Here is a 27,836-nt window from a genome sequence, read left to right on the forward strand (position 1 = left end):
CAGATTTAATTATGTTTTGCTACATATTAAATATATTTTACATAGAATCATAGAGTTGGAAGAGACCACAAGGGCCATCCAGTCCAACCCCCTGCCAAGCAGGAAACACCATCAAAGCATTCTTGACATATGCCTGTCAAGCCTCTGCTTAAAGACCACCAAAGAAGGAGACTCCACCACACTCCTTGGTAGCAAATTCCACTGCCGAACAGCTCTTACTGTCAGGAAGTTTTTCCTAATGTTTAGGTGGAATCTTCTTTCTTGTAGTTTGAATCCATTGCTCCGTGTCCGCTTCTCTGGGGCAGCAGAAAACAACCTTTCACCCTCCTCTATATGACATCCTTTTATATATTTGAACATGGCTATCATATCCCTCCTTAACCTTCTCTTCTCCAGGCTAAACATACTGAGCTCCCTAAGCCATTCCTCATAAGGCATCGTTTCCAGGCCTTTGACCATTTTGGTTGCCCTCTTCTGGACACATTCCAGCTTGTCAGTATCCTTCTTGAACTGTGGTGCCCAGAACTGGACACAGTACTCCAGGTGAGGTCTGACCAGAGCAGAATGGTTTTATATAGAACATGTTTCCAAACCACAGAACGGTTATAAAATTAATAGGGTAGCTTGGTTGATGGAAGCATCCCTTGCGTGTTGGCTCTTCTGAGGTTGCCTTTTTGGTACGTACCATTAGCAGGAAAAATGGTTTACAGACCAATCTATATATGTATACTCAAATGTTAATGAATTCAGTGAGGCTTATAGGAAAGTACATGCAGGTCCTGCATGCAGAACACAATGTGGTCCTTGGAAATCATTCATTAGGTGAGCGTTTGCATAATCAGTCCATGATTTCCATTGATTCCTACGGGAACATTTTGGAGATTTGTCCAATCTCTCCCACCCCTCCACGGTTTCTTCCTGAAAAGACTGCAGCCAATCAGCAAAAGAGAGACAAACAAAAAATTGATTTGTCTGATTTCTCCTGCTCTCCGATTTGTCCAATCTGGCTTCTGTCTAAAAATGGCTACAGCCAACCAGCAAAGCACAAGCAAGGAAGGAAATGGGTGAACTCTGAATCTGCAGAGCAGTGTTTTCTCAACCAGTGTGCCTCCAGATGTTTTGGGACTACAACTCCCATCATTCCTGACCACTGGTCTTGCTAGCTAGGGATGATGGGAGTTGTAGTCCCAAAACATCTGGAGGCACACTGGTTGAGAAACACTGCTGCAGAGTATAGCAAGGCTTGACCATAATTCTTTACATTTAGATAGCTTGGAAAGGGTGCTGAGAGTTGTCCTCGCAGAGGTACAATTACGGTACCAAAATTTCAGTAGGAAGAGGGATTGATTGTTAAACCATTTTGATACTGCTTTAAGCATCTAGTGCAGATAAGGCCTTACGCTGCTTCCATTGCTTCTGCAATAAACTGAAATTCAACTCTTCTGGCTTCAGTGGTAAATTATGTATGTGGGCCAGGGTCCAAAGAACTCCAAAACTAGTCCTGCCTCCAAGGGGGCTTTGCATTCACACTTCTCAAATAGCAGCTGCATGGAAACTGAGTGGAGTTTCAAAAGCAGTTTCTGATAATAGAATTCAGTCTCTTGGAGAGTGAGAGAGAAAAAGAAAGAAAGAAAGAAAGAAAGAAAGAAAGAAAGAAAGAAAGAAAGAAAGAAAGAAAGAAAGTGTTCAAAATCCTCTTGGGTGTGTGCTGTGTCTCGGGTACACCTAAAGTAACTCTTTGACTCCCAGCTGTGATGTCTGTGAATGAATGAAAAAAATGTGAAATTCAGTACATTTCAGAGTTGTCCATTGAGCGTTAGGATTTGTTCATGAAAGGTGAATGTTTGTGGCCATCAGCAGCCTTATCCTAGCTCTATTGAGATGAATAGCCAAGCCAACTATAATTGCGATCCAAAGTTCTGAGAAATTGAACAGTTTGCTTAGAGAAACCTTTGCATGCTTACTCAGAAGAAAATCCTATATTCTACAGGACCTACTTTTAGGGAAGCGTGCATAGGATTGTAGCCTTCCATATTTGTACATGCATAATCTAGAATTCCGATCTGTTAATTCTCCTGAAATGTTGTGGCAGCATACATATCTGATTTGCCACACATGGAAAGTATTTTTGGAATAACTGACTCACACTCATGTATATTTTGGTGATTGTGCTATTCTAAGGGAATACATTTTTTTCCTGGTTTATTATAGTTTCTCAGTGTGAAAAACAAAATAGTTTGTTCTTAGGGTGCAAGTTGATATTATTTAGGGTTGTATAGGCAAACCTGAGCAGAATATTAATTAGTTTTTTTAAATGGCCGCTACTGATACTACTAATGAAATAACTGTTAGACCTTCTGCTTGTAAGACTGCCTGCCGCTGTGTAGACCTATAAGATCACTTAGATCATCTGGGGAAATTCTACTTGTGGCACTGCATCCTACATAATGCCATAGGGTGGTGACTTGATAATGGGCATTTTTTGCTGTTGACCCTGTGCTGTGGAATGTGCTCCCCCCTGCCAAACATGACGCTGCAACCATCAGTTGCTTCTGACACCTTGTGAAGGCTGCTTTCTCCTGACCCATAAGATGGGATCCTCTTTACTTTGGATTTCTGTTTTGTTTTTTCTTTTAAAAATTTGCTTTTATATGCTCATATGTATATTTTACTGATTTTAGGTTGTGTTTCTTGTTTTAATGCTATATTTGCTTGTTTTTTAGAGGGTACATTGCCTGGAGGTTTTGTTAAAATATTAAGTAGTATATAAAGGCTTTTAAATGAAAATGAATCAGGGGTAGGGAAAAACTTGGTGCTTGGACCAGGTTGCTTTCTCTTTGGATTTATTCACGGAAGGTGTGTGTGGATGCTATAATAATTGACAACTTACGGTAGCAAGTAAGGACTGGACAAGTGTTTTTTGATACCTTTAGACCTATGGTTGCCAACCAGTTTTTAACACTGAGCGTACTTTCACCTAAGCTGAAGGGTCAACAGCGTTGGCTCTACCCACTGACTCGGTCTCATGAACCAAGTTCAGTCCTCTCTCTCCTCCATTGTGAACATCAAGCAGAGGCCTTCCTTTAGGTACCACATCATCTGTTCAATCTTGTTTCCCTGTATCTCAGTGGGCACGTGGCAGTGAGCAGGTTAGGGAACGTAATAAGGAAGGAGCCTGCTGAATTTGCTGTACCCATTGCAGGAGAGGTGATTAAAGAACCTCTTGGTGACGTCTTGGCTCGTGAGAGAAGTGCATTATAATTATTTGGATAAGTTTGCCATTGGGAATAGGTTTGTTGGGATCAGAGAACATGTTGCGGGCTAGGCTCGGTGCTTGAGTCTCCTGCAGTCTATTTCTTTTTAGACCAGAAATGGGAAGCATATGACCAGGAAAGGTACCTAGAATGCACTGCCATTATTTGCATATGTATAGAAATGAGGGTATCGATATCTTTCTACAGAAATACCACTGGATATCGAGCGGGAGAGGCGGGGGTTGATCAAATCGAATATGAAGCTGCTGTAGCAGCATGCCCTCCCCAAATATTATTGTGATGGAATTTTGCTCGCTGTGAATTGTAGAGGTGTCTCGGGCAGCTGGGTAAGGTGTGAGCCTAAAGACTTTTTAAAAAGGGCTTCTGCTGTGAGTGGCACATGGAGAGGGGCGGCTGTAGCTTTGCTTCTTTCTGTGCGGAATCTCAAGAGATTTTGGAAGCAAATTTTTTTGTGCTGGGGCAGCTGGTAATCACTTGTTCTGGCTCCCCTGCTTAATGTCACCCATTCTTCCTGCTGGGGTGGAGGAGAGGGGCGGGCCAGGGAGGGGTTTCAGTGGCCATCAATGACGCTCCTTTCTGGCCCGCCCCCTCGCCTCCACCACAGCAGAAAGAAGCAAAGTGCACTACGAGCAGCCAGCCACTTAGCGAGGCTTTTTCCTGGGTGGTGGCTGGCTGCTCACTCGCTCATTCGCGGGGGGGGGGGGAGGCACTGAGTGTCACCCCCCAGAGCGGAACCCGGGGCGGACCGCCCCCATCGCCCCTCCCTCACTACGCCCCTGCGTATGACCCTCCACTTGGCATTGGACTCCCTATTCCTATCAGAGTGTTGGAGACTGGAGGACCACAGATTCTGTAGCCTTGTTTGTTTCAAGATGACCTTTTCACACAAAGTTGGCTAATGCTATTCTAGGGCCTGAGACTTTGGGTACTTGCTTACTGTAGCTGGTTTCCAGCCACCTGCCCTCAAATAGGATAGGCACATTGCCATTTTGGAAAGCGGTAACTTTTGCGAGAAACGAGCAACATAGAGTTCATGCATTAAAGCCACACAGCCTCCTGTTTTTTGCATCGTCACCCACCTTGCCTTATATTACTGATAGTTGCAAACCCTTTGCAGAAAGAGCAAAGTCTTAATTAATGTGCAGTGCCTGGTATGTTGGGTTAACTGATCCTTGTGGGTGCTTTTGTACACTGCAGCAATATAGCCATTAATATAAAAAGGACTCCTGTTGATTTATAATAAAGTTTTCCCCTTAATCTTGTGGCAAGCGCATTAATTAGTATTTACTAAATGCTTCGGGAAGTGCACTTAAAAGAAAGATAATACATCATATGTTAGTTAGCGTTAATATATAGCTTCCTGTTAGCAGGTATGCCTGCCCTTTGCTATGAAGAATGTTGGCATGCCAGCTGCAATCCAAAAAGGAGTGTGTGTGTTGTAAAATATGTATAAGTGCTGCAAGAGCTTTGCTTGGCTCTGGTGCTTCAGTGAATTCACACTGATAGCAAGGCAGTCTCTTTTATAAAAATAAAATCCAAGGTTCTGGCTACGCATGTCGTTCTGCCCATAGCGCAGTGGCTAAGATACTGATCTATGAATCAGGAAGTCCCTGGTCCAAATCTTACCCATGCTGTAAATTTACAAGGTTCAGGTAGCCTTAGACAGTCCACTACTTTCTCAGCCTCAGCCCACCCTTCTGCAATATGGGGATAATAACATTAACCTTGGACATTTGCTTCAACAGAATGAGAGACATTGGGTGGGTGGGTGGTGGTGAGAGAGAACGGCATGATTTTCTTTTCTTTTACTTTAGTGGACTAATCAGTTGTTGAGGGATTTTCATGTCCTTTTGCATCATATCAACCATTATTGGCCAAGGGAGCCGGTGTATAGCTTCCAGGTCATGTGGCCAGCATGACAAAGCCGCTTCTGGCAAACCAGAGCAGCACATGGAAATGCCATTTACCTTCCCGCTATAGCAGTTCCTATTTATCTACTTGCATTTTTATGTGCTTTCAAACTGCTAGGTTGGCAGGAGCTGGGACCAAGCAACGGGAGCTCACCCCGTCACAAGGATTCGAACCGCTGACCTTCTGATCAGCAAGCCCTAGGCTTAGTGGTTTAGCCCACAGCGCCACAAATGTCACCCAAAGGAACCAGGTCATAGCTGCCAAGTTATCCCGTTTTTTAAGGGATTTTCCCTTATGCTCAATAGGCTTCCTCATGAGAAAAGGGAAAACTTGGCAGCTATGAACCAGGTGGGAGTGCATTCAAACATATGAATGGGACGTTGGTGTCGTCGTCGTCCCCCCCCAACAACACGTACCAGGAGAAGTGAGCGAACCAGGAGCAATTAATGCATGCATGGTAAACTTTGGTTTATGGCTTACTATGATGCATGGATGAAGTCAGTTCCAGCTAATTTCATTTCATTTGTATGGAAAACAACAGTGGTACATATATAGGGTTGGTCACCATATAAGAAAATGGGGAACTTAAAGGATGTCACCCTTTTAAAAATCGCATCTGAAACAGGAAACCCTGACAGTGGAAGACAATCTGTGGAAGAATGAAATAAAGGCACTTCCGCAATGCAGTGCAAATGAAAGTAAAACAAATGTTGCTTTAAGTACAGAAAAATGAAAAGCAAGAGAATTCCCCACTCCAATGCATACCCTTCAAGTTTTTCTGGGGACAGTAGTTCAAAGCACCAGCAAAGGTGGTTTCTCACTTTATTTGTGAACTAAATTAATTCTACCATCACTAGAGCTGACCTTGGAGTATATCATGGGGAATGCTGGCAAGATGATAACCAAATGACCTAAGTAATCCTTCCAGCTGCTAATTATTTTGCTTAACTTCAGTGCAAAAATATATATGTATTTTTTTTAGCTTCGCTTGCTGTTTTTCTAGTTTGCTCTCGTTTTTCACTGTATCCAGATGTAAAATATGATTTGAACAAAAATGCCCGAGGATGTGCTATCAGCACCAGGTGTTTTTAGGACATGATGGTGCTTTGTTTTATACGTATTTCTAACATTCTCTTCCAGTTTCAGCGCTCACACTTGTAGAGTGCTTTTCACCGATAATTTGTTTTAACTCCCTACCTACTAATTGGACCAAGATATAACTTTGTGACTTTATCTCTTTCCTATCCCCCATTTTATTTCTGTTTCAATTAGTGTGTATGCCTTTAGCAAGAGGCTGAGATTGTTTTTGCTATCTGTTACAAGATTTGCCTTCAAGAGAAATACATTTTATGGCCTCTCTTGTCAGATGCTCAAGTAGCATCCTCCCCTTTACAATCAATGGAAAGAAAGAAGAAGAAGAAGCTAATTTGCCCTCCTAGGTCGGGCCTTGCTGTGATATGCCGTTTCCCCTGCTACTAGAGCCGTGGAGGAAATTTACCTGTGCTGACATTTTGATCTTCAGAAAATATGCTTAAGTTTCCATTCGGATGTCGTATTTTTAAATGGGAAAAGAATAAGCATGGAAATTTAAGTAATCAGAGATGCCAAAAGCGTTAGTTAAGGCCACCATAATGCAAAACATTTTGACAGAAGTGCTCACAGCATTGCAATGCCTTAAAAAGCTTGATCCTTTTAATTCCACTCAGAAATCTCTCCCCCACCCCTCCCCGCCTCCGGAGCTGCATTCCTATGTCCCAGCAGCACAAGCATCTATTTTCATAAAGGCGAATCCCAAAGCTGTAAATTGTGCTATTGGTCCAATGAAGTATCAGGATTGTAAGGAGAAGTCACTGGCCTATAAGTGGGTCTAGTACATTAGTCACCATCGTCTTGTTGTGTATGCATATTTAAAAATAACGTTTTCAGCCTGGGCCATCTCCATATTTATAGGTAGGTGAGACAATTTTAGATTATAGCATAAGGAAAGAAATGCAGTGTTCCTTGTCTTCAAAGGACCAAAGGACTCATGCTGCCCCAAGCGCATTGTATGTCCACTTATGCACTAGTAAACCACTGTGGAAGGATGTGTGGATCCAGAATTGGCCTCCACAGTCACTTACGGACTCATTGTTAAAACCACGTTTATGGAAGACAATCTTACTCGGCTACAAGTGATCGCCGAAGAAGAAGAAGAAGAAGAAGACCAACCCAAAACTTCATAGGAGTTTGGTCTATCAGTGGTTATTACCGGTAGCAGCAATGGCACTATGTTCATAAGCAATGTTGCCTTCATGCCATGCTTATGGGCTTCCTGAGGTCAGTTTGGTAACCCATATTCTCATCTATAGGGCACTTGTTCCGATATGATACCAGGACATACGTGGAGATCCTTCAAAATTGAAATCAGCAGGAAAGCTAGGATTATGTAGGAATGCTATGTATGGACCGGAGCTTTCTGGTGATATTTCTTCATTCTCTTAAACTTAGGAATGCTGTACAATTGCATTTAAATTATTATTAGTAGTATTATTTTCCAAGTGGCTGAAAGGGAATAAAATACACATACAAATGTGTTATGGGTGGGCAGCTTAAATTGTACTATGTTACAAAATACTACAAAGTATAATAATAAATACATAGACCACATTTCACTTATTTGCCAAAGCATTTCATAGAATCATGGAATTGTAGAGTGGGAAGGCAGCCTAAAGGTCATCTAGTCCAACCCCCTGTAATGTAGGAATCTCAACTAGATCATACATGGCAGATGGTTATCCAACCTCAGCTAAAAAATCTCCCAAGGAAGGAGAGAGTCCACCATCTCTTGCGTATTAATAAAAGCTTGTTACTAAAAATTAAACAGTGTTTTGCAGAATTCTCCTTGGAGCTTAGATTTTAAATCTTCATTCTAAATTTAAAACTTTCTGTTGGGTGTCAATTCTATCCCCAACTCCTGTGAAGTCTCTTAAAATAGCAAGGCTTTCAAGGCTGGGGCCAGCTTTTGGTAGATGGTCAAAGATTGTCTTTCATGTTTTCTAGTCAGCAAGTTACTACTTTTCTAACATGAGTTATGCACAGATATTTAAACATCCCCAATTAAAATAGTTTCCAGACCTTGTTTGCCAAAACCTGTTAACCCAACTGATAATTGGCTCTTGTCTGATGTTAATCACATTTAATTTCACCTGTTCTATCTAGATCCTTTCCCCCCTTCAATGTTTGTCCTGTTCCAGAACTATATATGTAATTTGGCATATATATTTGTAGTGGCTTTGGAAGGTCATGCTTAGTGATGTGGGTTTTCTGGAATTTTTTCTGATGCAAATCAGAGTAATTTACATATGGTAGTTTGCATTGGAAAACTCTAAGTTTGCATCAGAAAATCACTGGCAGACATATTTCATTTCTTGCTCACCTCTTCTATATATGGCTTGGGAAAGTCATAATGAACACTTCACTGAAAATGTTAGCCATGTAATAACACAGCCTTTGTTGTTGTTTAGTTGTTTAGTTGTGTCCGACTCTTTGTGACCCCATGGACCAGAGCACGCCAGGCACTCCTGTCTTCCACTGCCTCCCGCAGTTTGGTCAGACTCATGTTGTAGCTTCGAGAACACTGTCCAACCTCTGTGGTCCCCTTCTCCTTGTGCCCTCAATCCTTCCCAGCATCAGGGTCTTTTCCAGGGAGTCCTCTCTTCTCATGAGGTAGCCAAAGTATTGGAGCCTCAGCTTCAGGATCTGTCCTTCCAGTGAGCACTCAGGGCTGATTTCCTTCAGAATGGATAGGTATGATCTTCTCACAGTCCATGGGACTCTCAAGAGTCTCCTCCAGCACCATAATTCAAAAGCATCAATAACACTACCTAGATGAGTACAAAACAGGTATCTAATTTAAAGTTAGGTAGCCTTATTTTAATAATCTTGGCTATATGACTGACAATGTTTATACCTGCACAAGTTAGTCACTATTTTATCCCATCAGCTGTCTTACCTTTTCATCCCTAGACCAGCTTTCCTATCCCCACTCAGCTATGAAGCTCAGTGAGGGACCTTGGGCCAGTCAATGCCTCTCAGCATAACCTACCTAGAGATGTAAAATTTCCGGAAATCTTGAAGCTCGGAAAAAACCCCGTTTTTCCCCCAGAAAAAAACCAAAATTTTCAGAAAAATTGAAAAAAATGCTACATTAGCACTTCTTTTTTCTTTTCCAGATTGAAAGTCATTCTGTTACTTTAGAAACATAAAATATAACTATGGATAATTTTAATGGGCATAAAATTATCACAACTAGCATGTTAAAAATATAGTGTATCCAAACAGGAACTGAAATTTAACTTGTCATTCATCACTGTTTGCTATGCAACATGCTTACTCCACCTCCCGTGTTTTGCCCATGAGACCTTATGCATTTCCTCACACTGATGTGTGTGGTCTGTTAACCACTTTAGCTACTACTATATGCTTAAATTAGTTTATTTCACTTTTTAAAGACTGTTTTACAGCATTTAATGTTTAATATATTTTTATTTCTTTTTTTCTTTCATAACACTTCTCTGATTGCCACAACAACACATATACTTTAAGGCCCTTTTGGTTGCTCTATATTTTCTTCCAGTGCTTTGAGGCCTAGTGAAGAAGAACAGAACCAATGCATAGCACACGTATGCAAAAACAAAACTGAAACCTTTTTCTTTTCTGGTGACAACAGCACCTCCTAAAGGAAGAAATGTCTCTTGTTCTTGCATTGGAGAGTTCAGTTTGTAACCTAGGACTTGCTTGTCCTCACAGAAATTAGAATAATCTGATACCATACATATTTTTAAAAAATGATTTTTAAAATATTTGAACCCCTTATCTTAAAATATTTTATTCATCATGTTAAAATAAAACATTGCATAATCTATTTTTTATTTTTCCAATTTTTCGGAAAAACAAAACAAAAAAGGCTTCAGGAAAAAACGGGGGGGGGGGGGCGGCGGACGGACGGGTTTTTTCCCGAATTTTTCTGGTCTTTTTCCGGGCCTTCACATCTCTAAACCTACATCACAGTGGGGTTGGGATTAAAGGAGGAAGGGTTGAACCATGTATGCCACCTTGAGCTTGGAGAAAAAGGTGGGCAGTAAATGCAATAAATAAATATTTGAGGATTTATTTAAATAGTTTATATATTGTCCTTCACTAATTATTCTTCCATCATGGAACTCAAGATGGCATACATATGATTCCCAGGTGGTCATCCATCCAGGTATTGACCAGACCTGCTTAGTTTTATCAATATGGTAGCCTCACATGCCTTCAGGCCATGCCTTGACTAACATATCTCCATTGTCATTTGTACCTTCATAGAAGATCAGTTGGATAAAGCCTAAAAATTACTAGGCAAAATTGCCACCACCACCAAAACTGTAAGAATAAACTGACTGAGCAAGATTTCAAGAAAGCCAGAAGGATCACATCGTTATATGGAATAAGTCTGCAATACAGTACCTACAACAGAAATAAATGCAATTTCATTCATCTAAACCACCCTTATGTCATTTTATGTCTTCCAAGATTGTTCTGAAGCTGGGAATCCTGCAATTAGTAGTCCCATTCAAAGGGGAAGTGTTGAGGTTTGCTCTCTCCCCCCCCCTAAAAACAACAACAACAACAACAACAACCCAACTGATATAAAATGTCGTACCGAACATTTTACCATGCCACCTTTCTAACCTTGATATAAGTAGTTTAGCTTTGGTTTTCCAAATGTCTCTTTTGTACACTGAGTTGTTATTGCCAAGTTAGAGAAACTTTTGACATTTTTAGTAGGGATGAACAAATGCGATCAAACAAAGCAGTTATACCAAAATTGGGCTGCTCGGTTTTAACCAAATGTGTTTTTGCTAGTTGGGAAATGTTCCGACAACATTTCCCTGCCTTCCCCCCTCCCCAAGTATTTATCACTTGAGCACACGCCTCTGCACTTCCTGGCTCTGGTCAGGACCAGAAGTGAAAGTGCTGAAATGCCAGGAGACAGTCTGTTCGTGTGAGATTTCCCACTCGCTTTTCCAGACCCAAGATTGCCATCTGAATGGTTTGGATAAACATTTGAACTTCTCAGTGATTATTTGAACCAAAGCTCTTGGCTGGGGTTGGCAACTTGTTCAACACCATGGGCCGCATTGGAAACCTAAACATATAATAATAAGCTTTCAGTAAGTGGCATCTATTCCGCCTAGGCTTTTTGCGCTTGATAATGACATTTTCATGAACGTTCTTGTTGCGGTGGTATTGATTATGGACAAGTCTTCCACCTGGGTCCACTAAGTCAGTTTTCTAACTAATCAGTAGCTTCAGTTTAACAAACCTTTAGCAAGGGACTAAAATAAGGAGAGGGAGAGAGAGCAAGAATATGATTTTCATACTCAGAATGCAGAAAACTCCAGTATGTGAAAATGGAGATGCTGTTTTGGAAAATCTAACCAACTCAGCAGTTCCCCTAGAACAGAGCGAGAAAAAAAGAGTTTCATTTAAGTTTCCCCTACCCCATGAGCTTACAGGGGTTCTTTCCCCTTCTCTTTGATTTAATGTTATGACCTCAATTTGCAAAATGATAACAAACTGTCCTCCTCTCAGCTACGTAGTCAGTTTTTTTGGTCAAGGTTTGGCCATCATAAGCATTTATAGTTCTGCTTCTCCGCAGATCTGCTGCAATAAGCAGCTGCTTGGCTTGCCTAAAGCTAGATAAGTCTCTTTTTGAATCTTTTGTTTTCCCCAAGAAAGCATAGTCTTATTTTTAGGTAGTTAACAACCCAGTGCCACAAGGTCACAAAGCCCATTACTCCATGTTGATGGCTGTTTTCTGTGGGAGCTACGCATGTTTTTCACACAAAGGTTAGCATAGCATCCCTTCCTTTGTGTTGCTTCTGATTTTTTGTTAAAAAATATGTGCAGAGAGTCATACGTATGTATGTAAAAGGTATTCAGGTCTTTATAGTGCAATCCACTATAATTTATTGCCGTTAGCGAAGCCCCTTTGATTTCAGCAGGATTGCATTGTTTAAGTCAATGTCAGCATTGTGGTTGTAGGCTGTGTATCTCATCCATAACTTACATGTATGCAGGCTAAAACTCCATTCCTTATCATTCAACATATGCTGAAAACATCACATTGCTATGTATGAAACTACCTTGCAGGGAGTGAGAAGATTCTGTGCTCTGCTGAGGGCTCAAACTTCTTTTTGCACCCAGTACAGTCATACCTCGGTTTAAGTACGCTTCCGTTTGAGTACTTTCAGTTTAAGTACTCCGTGGACCTGTCTGGAACAGATTAATCCACTTTCCATTACTTTCAATGGGAAAGTTCGCTTCAGGTTAAGTACGCTTCAGGTTAAGTACGGACTTCTAGAACCAATTACACTTATACTTCGGGTTAAGTACGCTTCAGGTTGAGTACTCCGCGGACCCGTCTGGAACGGATTAATCCACTTTCCATTACTTTCAATGGGAAAGATCGCTTCAGGTTAAGTACGCTTCAGTTTAAGTACTCCACAGACCGTCTGGAACGGATGAATCCACTTTCCATTACTTTCAATGGGAATATTCGCTTCAGGTTAAGTACGCTTAAGTACAGACTTCCGGAACCAATTGTGTACTTAAACCGAGGTACCACTGTACAAGCAAATAACACGTGTCCCTCCTTCCCACACAATACCACGATCCCATCCTACACATCTAATATCACAACTCATGAGACAAAAGTTTTTATTTTAATGCTGAAATTACAGTTTCTTTATTTCTGAAATTACGCTACGTGCCCCCAAATAACTGCCTCTTCTTTCCCCGCCTCTATTTTTGTTTAACATAACATCCAGCCTGAAGCATCCTGCAAAGCTTGCTGACTTTTTTGTAACTTCTATGGTGCCTAAGAAAGGTTTGACCTAGTGGTACGATATGTCTGTGTATCTAGCTATCTTATCAACTCCTTGTTTATTGAGATCAAGCAGGCACCTTAATTGTACTTTTTTCTGCACCTGCTAAAACATTAGCCTACTGAGAAAGTTGACGTAAATTTAATCTGTTTTAGTATTTTAAGTTTTGTGTATTTAAAAGTGAGGTTGTAGATTTTCCTTGATTTTATTGTCTTAATCTTTTTGTAAACCACTTTGAGGGTTTTGTTTTTTGTTTTTTACAATCATGCAGTGCATAAATTTGATGAAATAAATAAATAAATTTATACATGCGCGCACACACACAACTTTATATATTGGCATCCATCTGTCTTGGGAGACAGTGTAGGAGTGTGCCTTTTGGGGTGTAGTCAAACTGTTGGAAGGTTACATCGCCTGCTGTGACTGTAGAGACCAGTACGGAAGAGACATTACTTTTCTGTCCTTTTTCATTGCAAAATGATGAGCTATTTTCAAAGTCAATTTCTCTTGCAAGGTCACATTTGATAGACAAGATACTGTAGCTGGGGGACTTAACCGTTCTTGCTCCATAGTAGAATGCCTGAAGTTTTTGATGAGTGCTAGTTTGCTGAAACTTCTTGGAGCTGCTACAAGAGTTGGTAGCAGTGTGCAAAAAATCCCTGTAGGGTTATGTGCATGTCACTTGAAAATTATCTGAAGGCCATATTCCATGGGTAGGCAAACAAAGGCCCAGGGGCCGGATGCGGCCCAATCACTTTCTAAATCCGGCCCACAGACGATCCGGGAATCAGCGGGTTTTGACATGAGTAGAATGTGTCCTTTTATTTAAAATGCATCTCTGGGTTATTTGTGGGGCATAGGAATTCGTTCATCCCCCCCAAATATACTCTGGCCCCCCACAAGGTCTGAGGGACAGTGGACCGGCCCCCTGCTGAAAAAGGTTTGCTGACCCCTGCCATATTCCCTCTTATGAACATGCTCAGGTTCTGAGATCTTTGGGGAGCCCCTTCCCTTAGTCTGGAAACCCTTACAAGGAACACTTGGTAGGAATGTAGGAGAGGGTCTTCTTGGTGGCTGCTCCCAGACTTTGGAACTCCCGCCCTAGATGATTTAGACTGGCTCCCTCCATGTTGTCCTTCCGCTTTGGGGAACTGACAACTTGATTTGAAAGGGCTGGTGCCCTCCTATTTTTATTGCAATTATCTGTATATAATTTTAATTATTTTGTAAAATGCTCTTATCTCCTTTAGTCTCTGGCAGGGAAAAATGCAGGCCACACACACACACACACACACACACACACATAATGATGCTGGTTATGGTGATGGAGGGGCAGCTGCTTCTCTCTTTTACGGAACCAGAAATTACAGTTGTTAGCTAGAGCAGCAAGGAATGATGGAGGGTGCCTAAGTGTTGCTTTCTCTCTCTGATGTGCCTTCATTTTTTGCTGAGCAACTACTCCAAAGGCCTGGTGGGTCTCCTAGGTAAAGAAGTTCCACAGCCTGCCAATTGCTTTCTGATGCTGCCCTTGATGCTGCCTAGATTTGACTTAATTTATCATCTAGTAATGTTTATGCATTATATGGTTTATTCATATTGCGCAATGCAAATAAATAAACAGGAAGAAATAAATATAAATGTAAATAAATAGAATATATGTTGGCTCCCAGTATGTTTCCGAGCACAGTTCAAAGTGTTGGTGCTGACCTTTAAAGCCCTAAATGGCCTTGGTCCAGTATACCTGAAGGAGCGTCTCCACCCCCATCGTTCAGCCCAGACACTGAGGTCCAGTACCAAGAAGCCAAGTTGCAGGGAACCAGGCAGAGGGCCTTCTCGGTGGTGGTGCCCGCCCTGTGGAACACCCTTCCATCAGATGTCAAAGAGAAAAACAGCTACCAGATTTTTAGAAGACATCTGAAGGCAGCCCTGTTTAGGGAGGCTTTTAATGTTTAATAGATTATTTTATTTCATTTTTCTGCTGGAAGCCGCCCAGAGTGGCTGGGGAAACCCAGCCAGATGGGCGGGGTATAAATTATTATTATTATTATTATTATTATTATTATTATTATTATTATTATTATTATTATATTAAGAGTTGACCTTTGGTACTGACCTTTGGATATAGGTGAAAAGGTAGTTGATAAGATTTATGGGACAGAGGTTCCAAACCATTTTGGCTCTGTGGACATATCTGAAAATCTAAAACTATTGCGGACACCACAAAATACCCATTTCACAGAAGGAAGACTGGCAATGCTCAGTCTCCCCTGTCCCTCCCCGAAAAGAAGCAGCAGGCAATACATCTACTTCCCACAAAATATCAAATAAAACACAGATTTTAAAAGCAGACAACACTTTTCCATAATAGGCAACACCTAAAAAAGAAACAACAGCAAACCCCTTCATTTAAAAAGGAATAATAATTATTGGGAGGAGCAGGAAGTCGCAGCACGTGTAGACTGGGGTTTCCAGGTGTAGCACTTCAGAGATTACAGAATGTTTGGTTCAGTTCTCCTCACAAGTCCAGAGTAAATTCATCTAATATAGTCATTCCATGAATGGAGAATGAGAGCTGCACTCATGGAAAGAGTCGTTCCATGAATGGACATGCCTTCTGTTCAGGGCACAGCATTTGATATCACCCAGAGAACAACACAGATTGTTTCAGATGATCAGTGGAACCCTGAGCTTGTGTTGCTCAAGCAAAGCTTTATTTTTGCGTCCGTTTGTTAGTTTTCAGTGCTGCTTATTTGAGAAGCACAGATTATGAGTACACCCCAAATTTGTGACCCCTGGGCCGGCTTCTGTTCTCAAAATTTCCATTGAAATAAGCTCTCACCTTGTTAGCAAAGTGTTGATTTTTTAGTAAAGGTGTTGGCTCTATATAGCTGTCAGTTGTATCAGGTACTCTTGTCAGTTTCAGCTGGGTTTTCACTCAGGAAAAAGTGAAACCCGATTCACAGTTATAGCACCATGGAGCACTGTGTAGCTGCATGTGAATCTGACCTTGAAATTGAGCAAGTAAGTTAGATGCTAAAATGGATGAAGTAACTCATGTAGCGCTTTTTTATATAGGCCTGCCATGTGGGCACACTGTTTGTTAAGCCAAAAGGTCAACAAGAACTCTCTTTGCTAGATCTGAAAGTAAAAATGGGAATATAGGAACAGCAAAAGAACTATTTCCATGGCCAATCTGAACTACGACATATTCAGTGTACAGTACAACAAAATCCCCCCTTGTATATTTTTGCAGAAAGATATACAAGCCACAGTTAACAGAAGGTCCTAGGTTTAACCTTCAACATCTCCAGAAATGTCTGGAAAATATTTCTGTCTGAAACCCCAGATAGCTGTGCCAGTCACTGTAGACAGTGATAAGGTAGAGTATCAAAAAGTTTGACAGTATAGACTGGCTTCTTATGTCCTCTTGATAATGCATAGAATTGTCGTTAATGTGATAAATAAATAAGAGAGCAAAGTGAGTATAATAAATTGCTAAAATACGTGCCTATGTAAATATGTTCAATCTTCCTGCCAGTCTTTTGGTTCTGATTTTCACTGTGCTGGGTTGGTAGAAGTACAATGATGGGATCGACGGAACGTTTTCAGAATTGGGCTCCTGGTGTAAATCAGCATTGCTATTCTGAATGACACCATGCTAAACAATAGAACCGATTCATCATTGGGTGACTTCACCATTTCATTAGTCATGTGTTGTAGAAACGCGGTATAAAAGATCTTAAGGTCTGAGAGAAATTTGGCAGAGGGAAAAGTTAGCAACAAGATGGATTGATTCCAATTGCCTGTATCAGAGATACTATAGGGAAAGATGAAAACTGGTTGGCAGCGTAGCAAAGAGATAATATGGAAATGAAAAGACACTTGTGGTGCTGGTTCCGTGTTTAAAAAAACAAAACAATTTCAAGCCTCAGAAGCAGCTAGAAGCCGAAATGCTAAATGAAAGCAGACTAAATTTTGACCGGTGGTTGTTATTAAATGGTCAGTCATTCTTACTGCAGCTCATAAACTATACATAAATTTGTAGACTAAGTTCACAGAACTATATTGAGGCCAATCTATGAAATACCTGTACTCTTAAAAAAAACCTCTGAAGACGTATGTTTTCCACATTGGCATGATCTGTTTCAGTCTAAATCCTGGCATTATGAAAAACTAAAGTTTTGTGGCTGGCACCTTAAAGATAAAGAATAATTTGTCTCCTCCTCCTTCCTTGTGCTCTTGTTGTTGTTAGTAGCTTTCCTCACAAAAGTGAACCAAAGCGACTTGCAAACGAAGTATACACACAAAAAATCCAATTACGACCAACAAGAAATATGAACCTCAAAAAGAAAACACATCTATGCAAATAAAAGGCAGGTTTTAAGAAAACTTTCCCCACTTAAGGAGGCCACAGATACTTGACATCCTTCAAATTAACGGCCAAAAGCCTGGGTAGAAAGTTTTTGAATGGCTCCTAAAAGTAGATAAAATGGTGTGGTGAGAGCATTCTGCGAGTGTATGATATATTTTTATTGCATATTAAATTTATCATACACTATTAATATTAATATCAGCACATCACTAAATATTAAAGACTAAGGGTGATATGCAACTGATTCCTACTTATAGTAGAACCATTTAAATCAAATGTGTTTTCAGTGGGTCTGCTCTGAGTATGACAGTTATGGGATATCGCCCTAAGATCTGTTAAGTTTTCAAGGTGCTTTGTCTTTTTTTTTTTTTTGCTGCCGGAGACTAACACAGTTACACCCCTGGAAATGGCATTATGGAGAATAAGTTCTTCAGCCCCAAGTGCAGTAATATAAGGAGAATGGGATGGACCAGGGAGGAGGAGAAAAAAAATCAGCATTATGTGACAGGCAAATTGCAAGAGAACAATAAGTCTGTATGTGGACTTCTGTGCATAAGGATGTGTTCTGCATGGCCAGTGGTCAGGGATGATGGGGTTTGTAGTCCAGCAACATCTGGAGGGCACCATGTCTGCTACCTCTGCACTGGGGCTTCTGAGCTGGAGTCTGCAGAGTCAGAGGAGGGCAATGCAGTCTCCTTAATCGCCAACAGGCTGCTCTTGGGGTAGTTTTTCTAGGTTAGTAGGAAGGAGCACAGGAAGTCTCTTATACTGTGTCTGACCATTGCCCTATCCAGTTCAGTACTGTCTGCATTGAGGGGCAGTGCACTCTAGGGATTCAGGCTTTCAGCTCCCCCAGGAAATTTCTGGGGTTGAAAATTCTGCATGCAAATATGATGCTCTGCCCCTGAGCTATGACCTTTCCCCATTGGGGGCTGGTCCTGAGAGCCGTTCCCTCTGCCAGCCTCATCCTATGGAGAAAGGGGAGTCCAACACCAGAGTCATGGCCCTGGACAGGCAGAACGAAGAATTTCTGTTTGTCACAGGACTTACAAAAACACAACAACATTTGTAGTTCACTCCCTTTTGTTTCAGAGCCTTCAGGCAGGCTGTGTGTCTTCTGAGATTCCGCACGTGTGGAATTTTGTGCAAAATCTGGCATAAAATCACAAGAGCCAAATACGCTGCTTCCTACGAGACCTGCATACATATTTGATGCTTATTTCTCCAAACTTGGCAGAGAACATCCTTTTGTCTTCCATGTGAATATGGCCTCTTTCCAAGGGAAGGCTATAGGGATAATAAATAAGGTTGTATAGCAAAAGACCAATGCAACCTTACCAGTAGTCGCTCAGCAGCCCTACCTTTTCTCTCCACAGCCTTTTCTTTGTTCTTATTATTATTGCGCTTCCTACAATGCAGGGCAGTGAGCACAGGGACCACATTAGTAACCTTTCGGATTTAGAGAGAATTTGATTTCATTGCCACAGAATACTTTATAGAAGGACAAACATGACGTGGTGCAAATAGATCTTACAACCCTTCTGCACCCTTATTTATGGCACGTAGCTTAAAACCAGATTTTACTTTTATACGTAAAGTTTTTGAATGAAGACAGTAGAAAAGCCAGGTCGGAATCTTTGTGGATATTTGCTCGTGATTGTGGGTTAAGCTGCCTATTAACTTCAAGTTGCAGGCTGTGAATGAATCAGTCTCTGGAATATTTGGATTTAAGTTGATTTACTGTCGCCTCGACCAGCGGGACTAAAGTAGTTTAAATGTACATACATAAGTTTAATGGTTTGTGGATTGTCCTGCCAGAACACCCCAAAATGTCAGCCTCAGCATAATTCAAAGCCCATCTGTTCACTTCTGCTTTCGCTTGAATAGGTAATGTAAAGGCAAAGGAGGTTCTTTTATGTTTAAACAGTTTGGGTGAGCCTTTTATATTGAAAGGTGATATATAACATTTCTAAGTAAAACAAATACAGGCCAGCTTTGTGGGATGTTTATATATTTATTTTCTTAGAAGACCTGAATAGTGTTTTCAGGTTTCTGGCCCCGAGTTGTTATTATTATACCTTACTGTAGAGTTTAAAGATTTGTTGCTACTCGCTGGGCATTATAATGATGTAACTAAGATCCCTCTTTTAAAAGTCCCTTAGCTGCATAGGTGGCAGTTGGAGAATGTTTCTGTCCATGTGATTTGCTGCAGTGACATAGTAACTCCATAGGTGATACCTGCCCCTGGGAAGGTGAATTTTCGGTGTGGTTGATAACTATGTCATCCCAGCAACCCATGTTGGCAGTCATTAGATATTCTCAGACTGCCATTGCCCACCAAGTTCCTGCAAACATTATTAAAATTAAGTTAATTATAAATTAGCCAAATCATTATTGATACTTACTGTGTAGCCTTCCCTTAAACAACAACAACAACAACAACCCTGGAACATGCTTGACATCTATTTGTGCATAAGGCAGTATGATGCAGCAGGCCTGAATATGGAGACAGGGGACTCACCTTGGGCCAAAAAGTATCTTGATTCTCTATTGTTATGCATGGAATAAAAAGCAGAATCATTATGATGACTGCAACACATTTCACACATTCAAAGCACAAAGGCAGTCAAAATAATATGGATAGTGTGGTTGCATGAGAAGATCTGAATCTTGGACATAGCAATGATAAGATACTAAATCTATTTAAACAGTTTAAATCTATTTAATATTCAGTTAAGATGTGATTTTAGCAAAAAAGAAAAAGAAGTCCTATCTGCTTGCAGAATAATGACTATAAACTATTTACATTGATATTGGTGGAAAGACTAAAAAAGATCTTACAGGATGTTATTCACTATGATCAATGATGATTCTTGCCTAAAAGAGACAGTGTTAGAAATGCATTACACCTTTGGAATATTTGAATCTTCATGATGAAAAGCAAGCTGCCCTGATTTTCCTGGATGCAGAAAAGGCCCTTGACAACATGAATTGGTATTTTTGTTTAAAGTATTGCAAGGAACTGGAAACAATTTTATTAAATGGGTAAATTCAATTTATACATTGCAGTGTGGATAATGGTTAATGGAAATTTGAGTAAACCCTGTGATATATGGAAGGGGACAAGGCAACCAAAAATATGGCTTTATAGTAGAAATTGCATTGCTCGGTGGCATCCTTTTTCCAGTATAGTAACCCTTAAGCCTATCTAACCTTGAGATCATATGAGGTATCATTTCTGTCCTCTCAGTGGTCTAATTCTTTTGATAACTTGCTTTTGCAATGACCACCAATGTGCAAGAGGAACAAGCATGTTACTCAAGTGTCTTTTCATAGCTTCTCCATCAATATCAAGGACCAATGGCTTTTGGTCCTTCTTTCCAACAGAGAATTTTGCATTTTGTTTGCAAACTCTTGTTTGAATATCTGTAAGTATCTCACATCTTCTCAAAGCAGTGCTCTTCAAGTTAATTGTTCATCTTATAAAATAGTCACGTTGAGAAGGAGAAGGGGACGACAGAGGACAAGATGGTTGGACAGTGTTCTCGAAGCTACGAACATGAGTTTGACCAAACTGCAGGAGGCAGTGCAAGACAGGAGTGCCTGGCATGCTATGGTCCATGGGGTCACGAAGAGTCGGACACGACTAAACAACAAATAATTACAGTAGGTCCAATGCAGGCAAAGTTGAGTAGTTATAAGCCTCATTGATTTGAATGAACATGTGTTCAAACCTTTGCCACTGAAAGCAATGGACTTTAGAAGTGCTTAGATTATGTTCATTTTGTGGGGACTAGCTTGTGGGTTTCCTGGACACATATGACTGACCATAGTAGAAAGGAAGCTACTGAGATAGATGGACTCTGGTTTTGATCCAGCAGGACTCTATGTAGGTTTATATGTGTCATTTCCCCTTTAGCCTAACTTACATGTAAAGTAGAATTATCATTATTATTCCTATCCATAAAATGGAGACTTGGTTTTCTGAGGTTCATAGCAGAGTTAAGACTTGAACCCATAGTTGCACTCCTGTGCACATTTACATTGGGAGTTATTGCCAATGAAATTAAAATCTAAGAGCACAATCGGACATGGTTTCCCCTCCTCCCTTGTCATGGGACAATTTCTGCCATAATTGCTTTGACAGATATCTGTGAAAATGCTTTGAGGGAGTATTGCTGATGAGGGAACATCATGCCAACAATCTTAAGTTTCTATTCCTGGGATCACTGCCATGTAGTTCCATTGCTGGCACCATTTCACAATGTTTTGCATATGAATTCATCCTGGGAATCATGGCAGGAACCATCCCAAGATGGGGGAGGAACTCATGAATGGACCCTGCATTCACTTGAGTGCAGCACAGTGGCTTCCTCTGTTATAAAAAAATAAAATAAAAATGCTTGTAACTATGCTGTCTCATGCCATTCATGACGCTTTATTTTTTAAAAAAATTAAAATTTACAGAAACAATAAAATAACTTCATAACTGATCTTACTTCCAGTGTAAATTGGCCTGTGCAAATTAAGTTAATTTGAAGTGGATTCCCCACCCCCACCCCCATAAATTTTCCCAATTCAAGATTTTCTGGAAAACCCACTGTTTTCTTGGAGACATTTCAGCTGCTGAATCAAAATTGTAATATATATAGTTGAGCAAAGTGAGGGCTTTTGTTTAAGCAGAATATAAGGTATTGTTAGTCTAACAAGATAGCTCTTTTGATCATTGAAATCATTGAAATAAAATTCTATACACATGCTCAGAACACAATTCTAATACCAGCATGACTCCCACAGGTGTTTCCGAATTGGAAATAAGTCAGTTGTAGGGGACAATTAATGCTCTCTCACCTCAAGTGTAGTGGCTAAACCTAAGAGATTTGGCTGGTGTGCTGTATAAGTTGTGCGCAGACTCTACAACATAATCCTCTGCAACAGATGTTTATTGACTAATGCACACAGTTTCCTTGCCAACAAAGTCAAAGCAAAAAAGATCGAGAACTTTTGCTCTGTTCCATAGGAAATGGACAAAGGTAGCAGTGGAATGGTGCAAGGTCTCTACTTGTCCAAAACATCCTGGATGCAATCAATGCGCTCATATTTTGTTCCATTTTAATAATATGATTTGCTTCTTCCCATCAAACTTTGAATAGTTAATGTGGTCCTACTGATTCCCCATTATCATTTGTGCAGATGTCTTAGGTCAGTTGTTCTTTGAACTGATGTTAAATTGGGATAAAGGCTTGGAAAGGTGGTACTGCTTTACAAGCATAGCATCAACTCCATATGCCTGCAAGTTACTCATTCAGTATTTTGAGCTGACAAACGGGTAGGAAAAATATCTACAAAAAAGGTAAAAAGAAAGGAGAAGAAGAATTGGCTTGTTCAACCATCAACAAGATATTATTAGTCCCAAAGACTGACGACAGTTTGAGAGCCTGATGCGTAAAGGAAGGAAGTTTACAAACATCGCACAGAGAGCCATGTTGAGCAGTTGAAGGAAATGAGGCACATCCTGCTGCTATTGTGCTTGAAGCAGCGGGACTCCCAAGGGACCACACCAGCCCATCTTGAGACCTCAGTCTGGCAATGAGTTACTTGACTCATATTTTATTTTGGTTGTTTTTGTTACTCGTTGCTTATTGTTCCAATTGAGTTGTAGCCTATAAATAAACTGCTTGGGTTCCCCAACACACAAGTGCATCATGGCAAATGATTGATGGATTGTTGACAGATATATGGGAGACACTATCTACTGTTCAAGTAGCTACTTTTCCAGACTGAACAATGCCAATTTTACAGGCATCACGTTTGCCTGTTCTAGAGCAGTTCTGTGGAAGTTTCTCGGAATGGGATACCTGAGCACTAGGAACATGTGAGTGTGATGTAGGATGTTCAGTAGGTCATGGACAATGGCCACTGTAGAAGCAGAGATTGAATTCAGGGGATTGGATGGATGGATGAATAATCTGTAATTCAAGATATGCCAGTGGATTCCCATCCTCACACAGAAGAAAAGTGAGGTAGAAGCAGGTTGGAGTACTAAGTAGGATTGCATTGTCAGATCTAATTTTGAAATCTTGCATCTCAGTTGGAGTATTTTCTACAAATACAGTACATTTGACAAGTTGGGGTTTAAATCCTTACAGACATCTTAACACCTGTAATCTTAAAGACAAAAACTTCTTAATTTCCTGGATTTATTTAATTTCATTTTGTTTCACATATCTATGTATTTTCAGATCATAATAATTATCAAGTATTTCAGGAAAACAAGTGCCCACTGTTCTTTGTAGACATGTAGACATGTCATGCATCCATCCCAATACGTGAGAACTTATTATTCCACAAAGACTATCGGGTGATAACACTTCCTTAGCATTACAGTGATTTAAGAATAAATTTAGTAAAAGTAGCATGTCCTCGTTTAAAAAAGAGAAGTATGCAAAACTTAATAGTTCCTAAAAGAAATTAAACACACACACTATCCTCTGTATGTTCAGTAGGTAGCCCCACTGAACACAACAGACCTTGCTCACAGGATTACAGCCTTTGCTTTTTCCTTTTTTTGCAGCTAAGTGGGAGATTTTATATTTTAATATAGCTTTGGACACTCTTTGGCCAAGGTCAACAAGAACATGGACTGCTTAATTGATTTGCTGTTTCAAAATACTTCTCCCCCAAACCCAACAGTGTACCTGACTTGAACTTTATTTGGACACAAGCAATGTGCTTCCTGTTCTTTTTGTTGTGCTCACAATTCTTCTAAGACAGCTTTATAGTCAGGCTTAGCCTTTTTCCATCTTAGGTTAATACTGATTGTGCTTTAGATAGGCCTTTGGTATTCTAGAGCTCTGATTAAACATATATCTGTCAAAGACTTGACCATTGTGAAATCAGCAGAGCCCAATGCTGTGATCAGTTTTCAGAGAAATAATTCCAGTGTTTTGCACAGCTGCTGAGTCATAAAGCCTTCAATTTGCCTGCCCACATACCTGGGCTGAGCATCTCAGCATCACTCAGTCTTGTAACTTACTTGAGACTCATCTTCCCACAGCTGCCAAGTATGCAGCTGTGCTTCTATGTGCACACCTTTCCAAAATACCACTCATTGAACCCTTACTTGCCGAGCATAACAAGCTGCTGCTTTGTTCCGTGCGCTGCTCTGGTTCGCCAGAAGCGGCTTAGTTATGCTGGCTACATGACCTGGAAGTTGTGCGCCGGCTCCCTCGGCCAGTAAAGCGAGATGACCGCCACAACCCCAGAGTCGTCCACGACTGGACCTAATGGCCAGGGGTCCCTTTACCTTTAAGGCCTCTAATATGGTCTACCTGCCCCCCTCTTTGCATGTGATATAGCTACTAGCATACGGTTGTCTGTTGACTGGTGCATGAATATATCAGTTCTCCTGTCATTCACACCCTGATTTTCCTGAGCAGCAGGAATGCATGTATAAAGAGGACCCCAGGATGTTAAAGTCCTTTCTGCAATTGCAGAAAATTGCTTCTTCCCAAGCAGAGCATAAGCTTGCTGTTTAGGCAGATATTGGGGGGAGGAACTGTAATATAAATTTTGCTGTAATATAAATGATGATGTAAAATTACACCTGCCCTTTTATTGTATATATTTGTTTTTCAAAATTGTCAGTTTAACATTCCAGAAATAAGTGTTACTGTACAAATAATGGATCGTATCACACACAATACCAATCCTTGATTGGGATGAAGAGCATGGGACCTATGCTTGCATTCTTACTCCTCCCTTCCTGTGTTTTGCTTGATTAGTTACTTCCTGGTCTGCAACGAACCACAATGTACTGTTCCATCTGAACTGGCAGACAATAGTTTGTATTTGATTGTCCAAACCAAGATTTCAAACCATGGTTCGAAGCTGGTTTTCAATTCAAGTTTGAAGGGCAACTAAATACCATAATTTTCTGGGTGTAGTAGGAAACAATGGCATAATGCAAACTATAAAATGCAACCAGAGTATATGAGAGCAGGCTGGAGAGTGTGTCCATAGGATACATTTTGATCATGCCAATGTTTGGTTTTGGTGCTACATGTGAACTGACTTTTATTATCTGAAAGATGAATGCGAGATAAGGGGGGACACTTTTTATTTCAGACCCGTGCTAAGTTCTGTGTGGCTGTGATATTCTGGGATAATGGACAGTCTTGAAATAAGTAGCATACTTTAAAATGGGACAGCTGTTGTGCTTTAGATGACAAATCATATATATATATATATCCCCATCCAATATTGTTTTATTTCTCTTTTTCCATTTTATATAACAGATGGCTGTTTTGCTTCTTCCTATTTCTTTAGCATAATGTAAACTAAGAGTAGATTCCTTAGACCATAACATCATGTATCATGTCATTCCCTACTTAGGGAAGAATAAAGTATGTATGAACCTTCCTGGTTGCTTTAAAACACATGTCTTTTCTGATGGAAAAAATGGGGACACAACCTGATGAATTTATTCTGCATCAAGTTGTGGCTACCAGAGAGGGCTTTACTATTTATGTAGAGAATCAGAACTGGTGGACACTGATGTTTAGTAGGAACCCTTTCTTGGTACCATTTACCTACTTCCTTTGTATCTGAAGAAGTGTGCATGCACACGAAAGCTCATACCAAAATAAAAACTTAGTTGGTCTTTAAGGTGCTACTGAAGGAATTTTTTTATTTTCCTTTGTCTCAGTGAGAGCAATCAGAAAACTAGAGGGACAGTCACCCACCATGGACTGAGCCACTAGCTATATCGAAGATGGAAGCAACAGCAACACATGAATCTGATACTCTTCAGAATATTACTGTTGCTAAGCTTTGCCACTGCAGGAAATGTATCATGGTGCCTAGTTGTCCTGCGTGGGACTTGTTGCCAAGGAAAAGGTCAAGACTCAAGACCAGGAAACTTTTAGAACTTCACAACTGTGTGAACTTCACATCCTGTGCTTCAGGATGTGTGCTGTCTCGTACAAACACACACACACACACACACACACAGAGAGAGAGAGAGAGAGAGAGAGAGAGAGAGAGAGAGAGTTCTTTTCTTGATAGAGACTGTGACAACCAGGTCACTGCTGACTCTATAACATACTTGTTATAGAAAACTGAACCAGGGTGAAGTAAAAACAGACTAATAAAGTACAGTGGTACCTCGCAAGACGAATGCCCCGCAAGACAAATTTTTCGCAAGACGAATGCGTCTTGCGATCTGATGGTGACTCGCAAGACGAATTCGTTTTGTGAAAAATTCATCTTGTAATCGCGGTTTCCCATAGGAATGCATTGAAATTTAATTAATGTGTTCCTATGGGCAAAAAAAAAAAGAAATTTCAATGCATTCCTATCGGAAACCGCGATTTGCAAGACGAATTTTTCGCAAAACGAATTGACTCGTGGAACGAATTAAATTTGTCTTGTGAGGCACCACTGTATATCTTCTCCCCCCCCCCCAAGCTCCTCATGTAAGAGTACTTCAACCTTGTGGAATGTAAATGCTGTACAGACATGATCCCTAAATTATATTCCTTATTCCAGTCAAGTAGTTTAAAACTGTGACCTTGTATGTGGCTTTTGCCATCTCCAAGTGTAAAGATGCAGACAGTAACAGTGGATTTATGGCCCCAAACCTGAATTGCTTTGCCAGCAAGTTCGTGTGTATGCTGGTGTGGAAGGATTGGTGAGCCAGTTTGATATTGCATTCCCTGGTGTGTGTTTTTTTATGACAAACAGGATGGATTAACTGGGGATCAGTTTAAGGAACGCAGAGGATTTTCAGAGGCAAACCTCAACATGTTTCCCATGCAAAACAAATTAGTGCTCATTTGTTACATGAAGAAGGTGAAAACAAAGGAAAAGCCTCTTCAAAGCAAAGATGTTACCTGACAAAGGAAGGCCTGTCTCTCAGCACTTAACAATCTGTTGTCAATCTTTTGTTTGTACAATTTAACAGCCATTTCGCAAGTCTTGTCTGTCCATGTCTCTTGCGGCTTAAATTAAGATAGCCTAGAACAGGCATCCCCAAACTGCGGCCCTCCAGATGTTTTGGCCTACAATTCCCATGATCCCTAGCTACCAGGACCAGTGGTCAGGGATGATGGGAATTGTAGTCCAAAACATCTGGAGGGCTGAAGTTTGGGGGTGCCTGGCCTAGAAGATAGCCTAGAAACTACAGGTAGTGCAGAATACGCAACAGCCAGATTGTTGAGTGGTGTCATCAAGTGGGATCCATTAAGATTTGCACTGGCTGCCTATTTGCTACAAATGTTGATGTAAAGTGCTCATCTGATTGGGTTGCCCCCAGCCACTCTGGGCAGAATATAAAAACTGAAAGACCTCCATGTACAGGGCTGCCTT

The 27,836-nt window shown here is 40.6% G+C and overlaps 1 protein-coding gene, 1 long non-coding RNA gene and 1 other non-coding gene across 34 annotated transcripts in view; all 3 read left to right on the forward strand.

Moving 5' to 3' along the window:
- Positions 1-27,836, forward strand: part of LOC148684471 (uncharacterized) — a 662,448-nt gene that overhangs the window by 322,604 nt on the left and 312,008 nt on the right. The window lies entirely within an intron of this gene.
- Positions 1-27,836, forward strand: part of TCF4 (transcription factor 4) — a 365,743-nt gene that overhangs the window by 41,800 nt on the left and 296,107 nt on the right. The window lies entirely within an intron of this gene.
- Positions 3,628-3,765, forward strand: LOC118077373 (U11 spliceosomal RNA). Its single transcript, XR_004691629.1, has one exon. It is a non-coding gene; the product is annotated as a U11 spliceosomal RNA (small nuclear RNA).

The sequence above is a fragment of the Zootoca vivipara genome, chromosome 10 (genome assembly GCF_965207765.1).
Source record: "Zootoca vivipara chromosome 10, rZooViv2.hap1.1, whole genome shotgun sequence".
In the NCBI taxonomy this organism is placed as follows: Eukaryota; Metazoa; Chordata; class Lepidosauria; order Squamata; family Lacertidae; genus Zootoca; species Zootoca vivipara.